General features: G+C 48.3%; 1 protein-coding gene and 1 long non-coding RNA gene across 2 annotated transcripts in view; one reads left to right on the top strand and one right to left on the bottom strand.

Moving 5' to 3' along the window:
* Positions 1–6,410: 6,410 nt before the first annotated feature.
* On the bottom strand, positions 6,411–13,539 carry LOC120409400. The gene is made up of 3 exons (XR_005601287.1): positions 12,940–13,539; positions 6,708–6,843; positions 6,411–6,585 (listed from the first exon to the last, which is right to left on the bottom strand). It is a non-coding gene; the product is annotated as an uncharacterized LOC120409400 (long non-coding RNA).
* Positions 8,888–15,156, top strand: part of LOC120409384 (sodium- and chloride-dependent GABA transporter 1-like) — a 51,648-nt gene continuing 45,379 nt past the window's right edge. Inside the window, exon 1 of the mRNA XM_039547399.1 lies at positions 8,888–9,032. The gene's annotated coding sequence lies outside the window, so the exon portion shown is untranslated. The remainder of the gene's footprint in view (positions 9,033–15,156) is intronic.

Here is a 15,156-nt window from a genome sequence, read left to right on the forward strand (position 1 = left end):
TGCCTAAAGATTTTCAAAATCACGTAAGGTACTTTTAAAAGTTCCATTAGGCACCTCTGAGCATCTTCAGTGTTTAAATCTGATGCAAAGTCTCCAGGGGCGTGGGGCAGGGCATTCTGATTGCAACCTCCCTTTCAATTGTGGGTTGGGGCATAAGACTCCAGAGCAGACCAAAAACAGAGAGTGATGCTGCCCAGGAAGGGAGTGTGGCTAAGTGATGAGCTCATTCAGCACAGCACCTGGGCAGCCTCCACTAGTGGGGCTCCTGTTCACAGATTTTCAAGGCCAGAAGGGACCATTGTGATTGTTTTGTCTGATCCCCTGGATAACACAGGCCACAGGATGTCCCTGAATTAATTCCTGCTTCAAGTCCAATAGCTGTGGTTGAACTAGAGCAGAGGTCTGCCATGGGGTACATCAACTCATAGATATTTACCTAGGTGTACAACAGGCTACATAAAAAGCACTGGCGAAGTCAGTACAAACTAAAACTTCATATACACAATGACTTGTTTGTACCGCTCTACGTACTGTACACTGAAATGTAAGTACAATATTTATATTCCATTTTATAATATGGTAAAAATGAGAACGTAAGCAATTTTTCAGTAATAGTGTGCTGTGATTCTTGTATTTTTATGTCTGATTTTGCAAGCAAGTAGTTTTTAAGTGAGGTGAAATTTGGGGGTAAGCAAGACAAATCAGACTCCTGAAAGGGGTACAGTAGTTTGGAATGATTGAGAGCCAATGAATTATGACATGTCTTATAGAAACACATCCAAACTGGCTTTAAAAATGGTCAGCGATGGAGAATCCACCACTCTCAGTAAGTTGTTCCGATGGTTAATTGCCTTCACTGTTAAAAATTAGGACATTAACTCTAGCCTGAATTCATCTAGCTTCAGCTTCCAGACATGGATGCTGAGCTATAAACAGCGTGTGGTGTTTGTAACAGAATTGTCTCTTGCTTTTCCCCAGGATTTTTGTTCCTCTCTCTTTCACTGACGGTTATTAAGCATGTAGAGTTAATATCTATTTAGTTATGTGTATTCAGAATTCTGTGTATCCACCTCTGTGGTGAGTTTTAGCTTTTGCTGGTGTGTGTGTAAGTCAGATAGCCTGAAAGAGGATTATGCCCTTGTATTTTAAATTTTTTAATTGTGCCAATCTGATGTACGTGTACTGACAGAATCCTGTTGAATAAATACATCACTGCTGGGATTCTAGTATGTGAGACTGGCTCAGAGCTATAAATAGAGGTGGTTTATAACCTTGGCAAAACTTTCTGAAGTCTCCCTCCGTTTGGAGGAGCGGGAAGCTGTTTGTGCCACATTTATCCTGGGCAGACTTGTCAGCAGCACTTTCAGGTCATGCTGGCAAGAGTCCTGCCAACGGGCTGACATACGGCCCATCGAACGACTATAAAACAATTTCAAACTATTCAATTCTATTGACAGCAGCAACTCCCCTCCCCCCGGGATGAAACCCTATTAATGAAACCAGGAGCTCATTTCCTGCCAGTGTGTCACATGAGCAAACAGTAGCAGGACACATTTTTTCTCTCTCACACAAAGTTTGTCTTTCTCTCATGCACAGACACAAACAATCTATCTATCCCTCCCTCCCTCCATCCAACCACTGCAGTGTCCAAGCAATAAACTGGTAAGATGCATCTGCCTGGCACTGTCCAATCAAATGTAGATTTGAAAGCAGATTCGGGTCTTTGCCCTTCCCAGGTTCTGAGGTAGCTCTGGTTTTCTTCTGTTCTCACTTGCTCACTCACAACTTGACTAAGGGCCAGCTCCAAAAGGCCACGCCCTTAGGAAACCTTTAGCTGAAGCTACCAGCCTCTCAAAGGCAATAGTAGTAGTAGTAGCAGAAGTAATATCACTCTTTCAAGGATATACTTTTTCTGGGGAACTACACTTTTTGCCACAGTCACTTGGTGTAAAAACAGCCAGAAATGTGTGCCAGTGGGAGAGTGCTCACCCAATAACAAAAAGTAAGGTTCAAAAAATTAAAAATGAGGGTCACGCCCCACTATTTTTCCTCCTTTACGCCAAAAGGTTGGGACTTCCTTGTCGCTCTTCCCTGAGGAGGAGGCAGTGTGTCTGATCTGTGATTGACAGGCATCATGTGTCCAATGTGTTACATTTTTATCTCTTTTGCTGTGTTCTTCAGGTTCTGATACCACCATCATCACTGTGGAAGCTCAGATGGATTATTATTCCTCCTGTAATGTCTCTCCTCTCCACATTGCATGGCCATTGTCCTCCTCATGTTTCCTCCTCAAATCTGCTATTCTTTCCCCCGCCCCCCATCTCCCATCCTCTTTTCCCACACCCAAGTGCTCGCGAGGTTAGATTCCAACAGCCAGTGTTTCGCATTCAGGCCTTCTCTACACTAGGAGGGTTTTGCCAGTGTGGTTATACCCAGGGAACCAACACAAGTTATACCAGTGGTTCTGAAACTTCGGTACTGGTGACCCCTTTTGCATAGCAAGCCTCTGAGTGCAGCCTCCCTTATTAATTAAAAATACTTTATCTATTTAACACCATTATAAATGCTGGAGGCAAAGTAAGGTTTGGGGTGGAGGCTGACAGCTCGTGACCCTCTCTAATAACCTTGTGACCCCCTGAGGGGTCCTGACCCACAGATTGAGAACCCCTGAATTATACCAATATAACTATGATAGCTCAGTGGTTTAATCATTGGCCTGCTAGACCCAGCGTTGTGAGTTCAATCCTTGAAGGGGCAATTGGGGGATTTAGTTGGGAATTGGTCCTGCTTTGAGCAGAGGTTGGATTAGATGACCTCCTGAGGTCCCTTCCAACCTTGATGATATACCAGTAAAACAGCATCTTCGCTAGAGCTTTTATCAGCATAGTTACATTGGTAACAAAAATCACACCCCATCCTGGCATAGCTGCGATGGCAAAACTTTTAAGTGTAGACAAGTGTAGGGTGGTTTGGCCGGGGCTCGTCCCGCTCCTGGGCCGTGGGGAGCCAGGCCACCTTGCTACTTGGGTCCGGTGTGTCGGGGAATTAGCTTGGCTGGGCCGCAAACAGTGAGCAGCTCTGGCCCTCAGGCCAGGGCTGAGCAACCAGTTCAATAGTACCAAGCCCTGGCCCTAGATCAGGGCAGGCAACAAACAAACAGTCAGCACCTCAGGCCCTCAGGCAGGGGCTGAGCAAACAGGTTCAATATTTGCAGGCCCAGGCACTGAGTCAGGGCAGGTGACAAACAGTGAGCACCTCAGGCCCTCAGGCAGGGGCTGAGCAAACAGGTTCAATATTTGCAGGCCCAGGTCCTGGGTCGGGGGGGGACAAACAGTCAGTAGCTCAGGCCCTCAGGCAGGGGCTGAGCAAACAGGTTGAAGAACAAACCCCAGGCTTCTGGCTCTGAGCCAGGTGGGGAGAAGGGGAGACTGCCACCCGTGCAGTGGGTGGCAGGGGGGACGCAGGCCCACCCACTCCACTGTGTACCAGCCCGGGGCCCTAGCAGCGGCAGAAGACCCGCTGCTGCGTCAGTGGGGATCCTGGCTGCAACACACTGACATAGGCTCTGGCAATGCTGCAGCCAGACTTGGGTCGGCTGCCCCCAGGCTACTTCCTACCTCCCCCTCTAGAGGTACCTGGGTCCGGACGGCGTCCTCCATGGGGTCACAGACCACAGGCTCCTCGGGGTAGCTGGCGAGTGGTTGGTTTGGCAGCTCCTTGGGGTAACTGTCACACAGTAGGCCTGGCAGTTCTTCAGGGTAAGGGGCAAGTGGTAGGCTTGGCAGCGTCTCTGGGGTCGGGCCAGTCCTTGGTTCAGCCACTGACCGCCATGGTCTCTTCACTGGGAGCTACACCACAGGCGTCTGGTCTCTCCGGTGCTTGAGCTTCAAGTGAGCGCTGGGCTTTTATACTTCCTGTCCTGCACCTTGACCTCTGAGGGGTGGGTGCAGGGTTTTCTGGCTCCGCCCACTTTGGTGTCCAGGGAAGCTCGTCCTCCTCCGGGGCGGCGGGGAGCCAGACCGCCTCGCTACAACAAGGCATAAGGGTTTAATCTAACCAGAGCGTTACACTGGGTTAACATTAAGGGCATGGGTACACTTGCAGATGTAGAGCGCTGGGAGTTAAACCAGCCTTTGGAGACTGCAGCAGGGAAAACACTCCTGTGTGTTTACACTGTCAGATTCAAGCACACTGGCATGGCCACATCAGCAGCTCTTGCAATGCCACAGAGAGAAGTGCATTGTGGTAGCCATCCCAGTGTGCAAGTGGCTGCAACATGCTTTTCAAATGGGGGAGGGTGGAGTGTGACAAGGAATGTGTTGTGTGTATGTGGCGGGGGGGAGACAGTGTGTTTTGGAGGGCTGAGAGTATGTCAGCATGCTGTCTTGTAAATTCAGACAGCAGCAGACCCCCCCTCCCCCACATCTCTCTCTCTCTCAAACACACTCACAGCAACAGCATTCCACAGTAATGGTTTGCTTTGTTCTGGCACAGATAAGCATGCCGGCTGTCAGAAGTGGAGCTTTGAAAGGGGATATCCGCATTCCTACAGCCAATTCCAAAACAATGACAAGAGTGGCCACTTGACTTCAGGGGATTATGGGACATTTCCGGAGGCCAATCACAGTGCAGTAATGCAACACCTCGTTCACACTGATGCCCGGGCATTTCAGCCGGGGCGCAGCAAGCATTATGCTTCTCGTGGAGGTGGATTACCAGGAGCACTCCAGCTGCAGAGTCCGGTCGCTCTACATGCCTTGCCAGTGTGGACGTGTCAGAAGTTAAGGCGCCAGGAGCTGCTTTAACACTCTCTATCTTGCAAGTGTAGTCAAGCCCTAAGTGTAATTTTAAAGAGGTCTAGTTAAGCGGCTGCAGAAGGGTGTGTGGTCACTCTTATTTTGGTTTAAACCAGGCTAATTTCAGTTTAATTTAGGATGATCAGGATCAGATTTAAGCTAAACTGAATTTCAGGCTGGTTTACAGACAGTTTTTACATGAATTAAAAGTGATACAGTTCAGTTGGCACAACCTCTATTGTATCCCACTAAAGGTATCACAGTTTCCATCGGTCCATGGCATTACAGACAGCATGGTTTGCAATGGGATGCTGGGTATCTCTGGGGCATCTTGATTGAACAAAAACCTATCCCACCAAGGTGTTTCAGAGGGAGACTTCTTTAAAAAAAAGAGTTAGTTAAAGTTAATATCGATAAACAGATGTTCCAAATCTTTAACTAAATTTACCACAACAAGCCATTCTGATAGGAACTTCTTTATATTGATATAACTGCACCCATGCTAGGGATTGCACTGCTATAAATCAATGCACAGATGGTGTGTAGACCATCCCTGAAATAGTCTTAAAGCAGAATAAGAGTGTCTACACTAGGAGTTTGAACTGTGTTAACTAATCTGGTTTAACACAAGATTGTGAGTAATGTAATCCACTGGTGAGTGTGTGTTACAGGTCCTCCTCTGTGCCCATTCCACAGAGGATGTGAGTCTGTTATAGCCTCTACTAGTGAACCTTTAGCAGTTTGTGCTTTTAGCTCTGGAGGCACCTGATTCAATCCCCGGTGATTCAGCCAAGATGGCAGCCATCACAGTAGTACAATTAGCGATACCCAATATTCCGGTATCCCAAGTCATGCACAGCTGTGACAGGCACTAGGGACGGATGGCGGGGGGAGGTGGAGGATATCCAGGGGTTAAACAGAAAGCATATCTGCAGGCTTCCTGTACTCTAGGTAGTAGGATGCTCAAGTGCAGTATTCTCCATGGGGATGCTAAAACCTCACTGTATCCCAGACATACACGCTCTTGGGGCTGCTGCATTAAGAAACAGCCTTCTTGGCATAAGTTAAATTCTCACACTCGGGTGGCCTGCAGCTGCCAGCTCTTACTTGGGATTAACCAAGTGACAGTTACAAATCTTTCTGGCAGCTCATGGAGGGCAGGCATTGATAATTAAATCTCACACTTTGCTGGCTGCAGCTATTTGGCTTTGCTGTTTTTGAAATGCAACATGGGTCCTTCCTCGGTCAGCATGAAACCAACACATCTGACAGTGCTCTTATGGCAAACTGGGCAAGTAGCCTCTCAGTCACTAACTACATTGTACCAATAGCTTGGGACATCCTTACTTTAGTGCCATCCTCCTATGCAACTTTGCCAGGTTATGCTCCCGTTAGCAAAAGGACACTGTCTCAGTCCTCCTGACATCCAAGTTTTCCTCCTCCATCAACAGTTAATAGAGTCCTTAGGCTGCAAGTTGTTATTTTGCAGTAATGATCATGTATCAATGTCTGTTTTCCTCCTTTCAGACTGTCCCACCCATATTGTCAACAGCAATGAGTAAGGGTAGAAGAACTCACCTCATATCCAGAAGTATCATGCCAAAGGATGGGGATGGGGCTTTCATTCAAAGAAAAAAAAGATAGAGTTGTGCAAAGAAGGGGAAAAATGGTCTCCCCTCTCCCCCGCATCTAGAAATATCAGGAATGTCAAGTCTAGTTTTCTTCTCTAGTTTTGCTGGAGAAGTCTTAAAGGTCTCAGATATGGATTAGGAACATTCTCAGTCTTTACCTAAAGAGGAAAGATATTGACTCTTCAGCAAAAATCTCTCTTCTCCCAAGTGCTTCTCAGGCACACGAGTTAAATTGGTGTTAACGAAAAAGAAACAAACAAAAAAACACCAAAAAACCCACCGAGTTTTAAACAGTCTGACCTTCTTTCAGCTGATGAAATTTCACTTGCACAGCGTCTCTGATGTAATTAACTCACTGGTTCTCCAGTCACCGCTAGAGTCCGTCAGGATAAATACAGTAGACAAGCCCTGAATTTCTGATGTAAAAAACAAGCAGGGAAAAAACTTTAATTGAGTAAAAATCTTTCAGACTTCCTTTATACATCACAAACAGAGCAATCAAAGGGCACCAGCCCTATCTTTTTTCTTTTGCGGGTCACATTTAGCCTTGATCCAGGTTGGAAGCTTCTCTGGCCCACGTGTTCTTAAGTCTCTGTCTCTCTTTTGTTACTGGCCTCTCTTTTCTTTCCTTGCCTTTCACTTTGCTCCGCTCTGTTTGTGCTGCTGGCAGTGGTGTGAAGGTGCTTAAGAGCTCCCACTCTTTGACACAGATAATTTCCTGGGAGAATTGTTCCCCAGGGCTCAGAGGAGCTGCCAGGGCAAATAGCATCAGTTGTGTGTTGAGAGTAGTGGGTGACTGAAGATAAAATTGCTGGCTGCTGATCTTTTTGACAGGCTTTTGTTTGAAAGCTCTGTGTGGGGCCTTGCAGTGTGGCTGGGAATTTGTGAGTGACTGAAAATGAGAGGGCAGAACCTGGCCATGTGCTGTATTAACCCCTGAGGCCAAGTACATAGGTGAAGCTTATAGGAGATGTCCTGTGGTACGGATAGGAAGGAACCCAGACTCCGAGAGTCTCTGAAAAGAGCAGAGGGCAGCAGGGTCCAGTGGAAATTAGGACCCTGACAGTAGCTTACTGTGTGACTTCAGGCAAGACTGTCTCTGTGCCTAAATGTTCCTGTCTATAAACTGGTATTAATGATGCTTGTCTACCTTTGTGAAGTGCTTTAAGATCTATGGAGAAAATAAGCACTAAGTATTAGTAGGGCTGAGCCAGATTCCTGTTGACTGCCAACGACTGCACAGCACAGCTCAGGAGAGCAGAGGCAAGGAGGCATAAGAAGCTGAAGCCTGGTTTACACTTAAACCTAAGGTTGCTTTAGCTATGTCACTCAGGTGTGAAAAATCCCCCTGCTGAGAGATGCAGTTAAGGTGACCTAACCCCCAGTTTAGACACTGCTAGGTTGAGGGAAGACTTCCATTGACTTTGCTACCGCATATAGATGTGGATTCTGTGGGTGCTCAGGGGCTCAAGCACCCACAGAAAATGATTCTGAACAATCAGCTGTTCAGAAGCTGGCCCTGCGCCCCCATTAGCTCTTCAGTGGCTGCCCCACCCATTAGGTGTTGAGCAGGGCCGCCCTGCTACTCGCTCCTCTCTGCCCCCTCCTCCCCTCACTTCCCTTAAGGCAGGATGGGGCAGAAAGGAGTGAGCAGCAGGTGGGAGGTGCTCGGGGAGGAGGAGGGAGTTCTTGGGGAAGTGTGCGGAGCTGGGGCAAGTGACATGGGTCAGGAGAGAGGGGGCCAATAAATATATACAGTTTATATATATGCCTGGATACATTTGCTTTCTGGACATTATTATAACTAGATAAAGTCAATGGAGGCGATTCCCATCTGCCCCTCACGACAGCCACCACTGACTATCTGGTTTCATTGTTGTAGGGGTCATATCAGAGCTGTGTCTTGAGGCGGGATCTGAAGACCCAGAGGCACTGCAATGAACTGTCCCAAGGACTGGAGTATTCATGAAGTCGGTGAGCCTGAAGCCTCGCTGCAGAACTGGCTTTATGTTAATTTTTGATTTGAGAGCTGGAGGACTAGGGGCTGGGTACAGGCTTCCCACCAAACATGCTATTTGCACGCACTGTGAACTGCCACCATTGGCCACTTCTCTTCCCACCTGGTTTTGCCCATGGAAGTAAACCTTGCCTACCTAACACAGTATCACCTCCCAGGAGACTAGGGATCTCCTTAAATCAAGACACTGAGACTCAACAGCAAGGTGTATAAGTGATGAGATTCAAAGATAACAACAACACTTAGCTCTTACATCAAGCTTTTCAGTCGTACATCCCTGTAGTGAGGCTGAGTGGCCTCCCTCTGAGCAGGAGAGCGAGGCACCATTACACGCCCCTTGGAGGGCGGGGCCTAGATCACCCTGCCCCCCTTGCCAGAAGGACCGGGGCAGGGCCGGAAGTATAAAAGGCCAGCCCTACAGCTCAGTTGGGGGAGAACCTGCTCCGGAGGAGGACGCTTGGCCTGTTCTCCAGAGGCCCCGAAAGGAACATTTGCCTGGCTGTCCCCGATCTCCAGACGTGGACGACGACTGACCCGGAGTACCTGCTGCGGTTTACCCTGAAGCCGGAAGAGGCCTGGAGGCTGCAGGTACCAAACCCCAGGGAGGCAGGAAGTAGCTCAGGGCAGCCACAGAGCAGCCGGCGGTGGAGCCCGGCGTGGCTCAGTCGGCGTGTTGCGGCTGGATCCCTGCCGACATGGGGCAGCCAATCCTGTCCCTGCCAGGGCCCTGGGCTGGGATGTGGTGGGAGTAGGGTGGGCCCGTGTCCCCCTGCCACCCCACCCCGGGTGTCTGACCCCCTACATGGTGCAAGGAGGCTCTAGCCCCGGACCGGAGCTCCTTTACCACTCACCTTTAAGGCTGATTGTTTGCTGGCTGTCTGAGCTCCACTCAGGCTAAAGCCAGCCCCTTAGAGACTTTGTTTCAGGGCTGCCTACTTGAGCTACTTAAGCCCAAGCTAAAGCCTGGTAGGGACTGTTAATTGCACAGCCCTATTGGGAGGCTCTTGCTGGTCTGACAGACTCTGGCCCTGATCTGACAGGACGAGCCTGAGTGGCCTCCCTCTGACCAGGAGAGCGAGGCACCATTACAGTCCCCAAGCACTTTACAAATGGGGTTAGCCTTATAATCGAGGTACAGGGAGGGATGTGACTTGCTCAAAGTCACTCAGCAGAGCCGGGACTAGAACCCAGGTGTCTTGAGTCCCAGTCTAGTGGGGCCAAATTCTGATCTCCCCAATACCAGTACAAACTAGGAATAATTCCAGCGGAGTTATCCCATTGTGAGAGAAGAACTATTCCCCTTTTCTGCTCTGCTTGTATCCACATTGTACTACCTAAATGCCCACAGTTCAGAGCCAGCCTGCACTGGGCTCACTCTAAAACTTGAGATGGATTCCTTCAACGGTAGGGAACACAGACTCCTTGTTGGTTGTTTCAAAGTCCTGGTTGGAGTACAGAGGAGAAATCTCCAGTGCATTATGTGTAGTATTTTTTTCCTTTAATCTTATCAAGTTCCAATCTAATTAAGGGGTAGGTATGTCCCATCCCAAACCAACATAGCGACTATTGGCACGTCTTGTAGAGCCAGGGCTGCCCAGAGGATTCAGGGGACCTGGGGCAAAGCAATTTTGGGGGCCCCTTCCATAAAAAAAAAGTTGCAATACTATAGAATACTGTATTCTCATGGGGGCCCCTGTGGGCCCCTGGGAAAAATTAACGTTTAAAAACCTTCCGTAACTCAGCACAAACCCAGTTTTAAAAAAAACCTTCTTTTCAAGTCACCTTTACAAGGTATCACTGGTTCTCAGCATCAGCTAGTGCTAAAAGGCACTAAAGCTCATTAAAAGGGTTGGACAAATATTTTCTGTCAAAACTTTTTTTGGATCAAAAACTAAAAAAACTTTAAAAAGCAGAAAAAAATCACGGACAATGTCTGCTTTCCTTCAAAATTTGTTGTGGTTTTTTTTAAATTGAAAAGCTGAAATTAGTCTGCCAAAATCTGAACATGATTTGGGGTTTCAGAAGTGTGTGGCCAAATATTTGCCACTTGCTGTGTTTGATTGTTTAAAGAAACAATACAAAAATTCTGCTTAAAAAAAATCCAAAACTTTTGAACCACCTCAGCTTGTGACCAAACGCCTGAGCTCATCCAATCAGAGATTTTTCCAGGTTTCTGATACTCTGCTGGCTTCCTTGACTCATATCCATCTCCATAACTTTGGGTTCATTCAGGTTAGAACATAAGAACGGCCATACTGGGTCAGACCAAAGGTCCATCCAGCCCAGTATCCTGTCTACCGACAGTGGCCAATGCCAAGTACCCCAGAGGGAGTGAACCTAACAGGTAATGATCAAGTGATCTCTCTCCTGCCATCCATCTCCATCCTCTGACAAACAGAAGCTAGGGACACTATTCCTTACCCATCCTGGACTTAACCTCCATTAATTTATCTGTTTCCTAGAGACTGGCTCCATGGGGTCCCTCACAAACTGGAGACGGTTACTGTGGGTTTGTCTTTAGTATAGCCTATGTACATACTCCACGAACTGAGCATTTGAGCTTGTTCCAGAATCTGGGATGAGCCTATGCTGTGAAAACTGAAATGCTCAAAATAGCACATGCCTGTGAATGGACACAGGGTGCTAAAATTAAATTAACCCAGGGGTTCTCAAACTGGGGGTCATGAGGTTATTACTGGGGGTCGCAAGCTGTCAGCCTCCACCTCAAACCCTGCTTTGCCTCCAGCATTTATAATGGTGTTAAATATATTAAAAAGTGTTTTTAATTTATAAGGGGGGGAGGGAGTTGCACTCAGAGGTTTGCTATGTGAAAGGGGTCACCAGTACAAAAGTTTGAGAACCACTGAATTAACCCCTCTGGAGCCTTGGGGAATGCAGGGTGGGGGGTCTCCCTTGGTAGGGTTGGGAAGGAGATAAGTGGTGTAGATATTGCTCTTCTCATGTGATCCCTCCCCCATGGCTCTTTTGGCTCTAGCACTGTTAATCCAAAGTGGCTAATTTTAAATGAAGCTACCCTTCCCTAACAAAAATCTCCCTATGGCACTGAAATTAAATGTAGGGAAAAGGGAAAAGATAACAGCTTGGCTCTTGGTGTTAAATAGTTGTCTGCAAGCCTCAAACTGCTGAACGAGCTTTAGGGTAGGGAAAGCTGTGCCCCCCCAAACAGTCTGGCCCTGCCCCCATCCGACCCCAATCCACTTCCTGCCCCCCCACTGCCCCCCCCAGAATCCCAACCCATCCTGCTCCTTGTCCCCTGACCGCCCCCCCCCGAGACCCCACCAACTCCCCCTGCTCCCTGTCCCCTGACTGCTCTAACCCCTATCCACCCCGCTGCCGAGTCCTGACAGACCCCCAAATGCCCACGATCCAACCCCCCCTTCCCCATCCCCTGACCCCCCCCCCCCGAACCTCTGCCCCCTCCCTGTCCCCGGGACTCCCTGCCCCTTATCCAACCCCTCCAGTCCCTGGTTGAGCTGTGTGGAGAAGGAAATTCTATTTTGCAGAGGATTTCAAAAGGGAGGGTGGAGCCCTGGATTCTGAGCCAGTCTGGCAGGTGGGTTGTTAGAAGCCAAGCAGGTGACCTGGCAGAAAACCAGGCAGGTTTATCTGAAACCAAACCAATTTCACAAAACACTTGTATTTCAACAAATGTTTCACTGGAATATTTCTGACCAGCTCTAGGTCCTAGGACTGGGTGGGCTGCTGTGTTTAAACTCCAAATGCTTGCTCCAATCTGCTCCATTCCACAAGCAAAGTATTTGATCTTGAGAAGTATTTTATGAGCCCCAGAGTTGAGTCATCTCTGGCAGCAATGCTTTATCACATGCAGAGAGGAAGTAAATGTCTGCAGTGGCAGGGAAAAGCACCTCAGCTTCGTTTTGGATTTGGAATATTAACAGAGAGCCCCCAGAAAGAAAGCATGGGTTTGTGGTTAAGGTGCTGGTTTGGAGTTTGCGTGATGTGTGCTCAATTCTGGCTGTCACAGACTTTCTGTCTCACCTAAGGCAAGTCATTTTATAGCCCAGGCCTCAGTTCCCCATCTCTAAAATGGAAATAAATCTTTCTTTGTTGGTCTTGGCCATTCAAATAAAAAGTGTTGTGGGGCAGGGTGTCTGTACAGTGCCTAGCATCATGGGGCCCTGATCTTACCTGAGGTTTCTAGGTTCTGTTGCAACATTAATAATCCCCTAAGAATGCACTCCTGCGCAACAGCTGGTCCTGGGTCTCAAGAGATGAAAAAGCAAGTCTAGCAACTTCCATGGCTATCTAGTCCCTATATCTTTTCATACCAGATTTCAAGGCAGAGAAATTCTATTAACACCCTCATTGACACCTTGACTGTGATGGAAACACTGACTGGGCATTAGCTACATTGGTGCAAACCTCAATAGTGTAACTATAGTACAGAGGTAAAAGGACTCTTCAGTCCCCGGGACTCCCTGCCCCTTATCCAACCCCCAGCCCAGCCGCTTACCCCCTCTCCCGGAGCCTCAGCGTGCACATCTAGGAGCGTCCCTGGACAGCGCTGCAGCTGTGTGCCTCCGGCGGGGCCTGAACTCCTGCCTGCTCAGAGACGTGTAGTAAGGGGGCAGGGCTGGGAGCTCCAGCGGAATGCAAGGAACTTCTCTGTCTTTGCACCCTTGTGAAAGGGTCACCCAGGGCCCCACTAAGGAGCACAACACCTGATTCCTACTAGCACCACCTGTGAGCACTAACTGCCTTTAAGGAATTGAGGGAGAGGTAAGGTGAGACTCAGGCTTTGGTCTCAATTCCTTCCCTGGCACTGACCAGCATGGAATGAGGAGCAGCTGGCACCCTCTCTATGGGTTGCAGGGGTGCTGCTCCAGCAAGTGCACCTAGGGAACACCAGAAGATACTCTGAGTCAGTCAGCAGCATGGCCCCTCTACACCTTCCAGCGTGGCCAATCCAGTGCGCCACCAGCACCCAGGGCAGAGACTTTCCCAGAGACAGCCTAGGGGGGTAGTGAGAGGGGAGCAGTCAACCATCAGTTTCCTTTCTGCTGTGCCCAGAACCACCCAGTTCTGGGAGGCCAGCATGAGAAAAAACCCAAACCTCAGGATGTGGAAGCCAGCAGCTCCCATGGCATTGGCTAGGGTCACCCCTACAAGTGAGGAGTTTGTAAAACCTGGGCCAGGCCGGGCCAAATTGGTGCTGTTGGCAGGAAAATCCTATTGGTTCCTGCTGTGAGAGAAATGAGGAATATTTCCACTGCTCCCCTCCTTTCAACATCAGGAAGGTCCTCTCTTTGACTCTAAGGAGATCAGGACAATGGCCGGGGTCAGAACCTTCCTCTCTCTCCTTCTTGTTGGCTATGTTGCAGGCTTGAGCTGGTTGGGGGAAGGGGAGGGGCAATTCTGGCAGAAAATTGTGACTAATAGATTCCCCCCCATTGTTTTTGTCAAAAAAAAATTGAGAGGAAATTTTTGCTTTTCCATCAAAGCAATCACCCCCTGAAACACAGTAATTTCCACCTGAAAACTGCTGGAAACAAACAAACAATCCAGTTTCTAGTTTCTCAACAAAAAGCCCCAAAATTTCCAAGGCAAGAGGGCACTTTCTCTGAAAATTTTATTGTGAAAACCCAGCTTTCCTTTGAAAAAACATTTTGAGGGGAAATTTTTGAGCAGCCCTATTTGCAGCCTCACTGCTCTGCTAGGGGTGCCAGTAGCATTAATGATCACAGATGCAAACGACTCAAACATATGCTGCTTCTGCAAAGAGCAGAAAATCAGCACAGACTGTTGTGGCCTGATCAGCTGTTCACAGTTCTAAACAAGAAGTAACTGCATGGGGGAGGAGCAGGGCTGCTTGTCTGTCATTAAAATAGTGTGGATGGAAGGAGCAGGCTAACTGACTGAACAACAGCCTGGGCCATGTAATTAAATTAATTGTGACTCTACCTGTGACATTCATTTGTGTGGTTAGCAGAGCTCTGCCAAATGGGGAGGGGTGTGAAAATATCTTTCACAAACATTGCTGGGAGTATTTTTGCTGTTTCGTTTCAGGCAATTTCGTACCCCTGAAATTTTGTTTTTCTGTGAAATTTGAGGAGTTGGTTAATATTTCATGTTGAAGGATGTGAAAACACAAAAGGTCACTGCTGATCTCAATTTCAGCTTGCCACATTTGAAGCAGAGGTTGTGCATTTTCAGGGGGATTTTAAGTGGAATTCTCCCAAAATTAAGGCTTTCAGAAACAGAGGCTTGATCCACCACTCATTGGAGTGCATGGGACTGTGGGCACTGGATCATGCCCCAGCAGGTACCAAAAGGTAGGCCCCTAATGGCTCAGTGCTTAGCACTTTTGAAATTCAGGTCACTTATTTAGCTGCCATAGATTTAGGACCCTAACTTTTGCCAAGTGCTTTTGAAAAATCTTAGCTTGAGTTTACAATGTGTGCAAAGCAGGCTTCATGCAGAAACCCACCACTGCATCACATTTGTAAGGGGACTGTTGCCCCCTTACTAACATTCAGTGGGGGTGTTTTGGCTGCTAGCTCCCAGCACTAAAAGGGGAGGGATTGATGGCAAATCAGGACCCTGAGATTGACAGTCCCCAGGAACAATGGCAAGAGGCCAATGCTCCAGGTCAGCCTGATTGACAGGGCAGGCCGGCTAATCAGGAAGACAGAAGGCCAGTGTGGGTCCCGTCCTCCGTGTGTGAGCAGGA

Source organism: Mauremys reevesii, linkage group 1 (assembly GCF_016161935.1).
Source record: "Mauremys reevesii isolate NIE-2019 linkage group 1, ASM1616193v1, whole genome shotgun sequence".
NCBI classification, from domain to species: domain Eukaryota; kingdom Metazoa; phylum Chordata; order Testudines; family Geoemydidae; genus Mauremys; species Mauremys reevesii.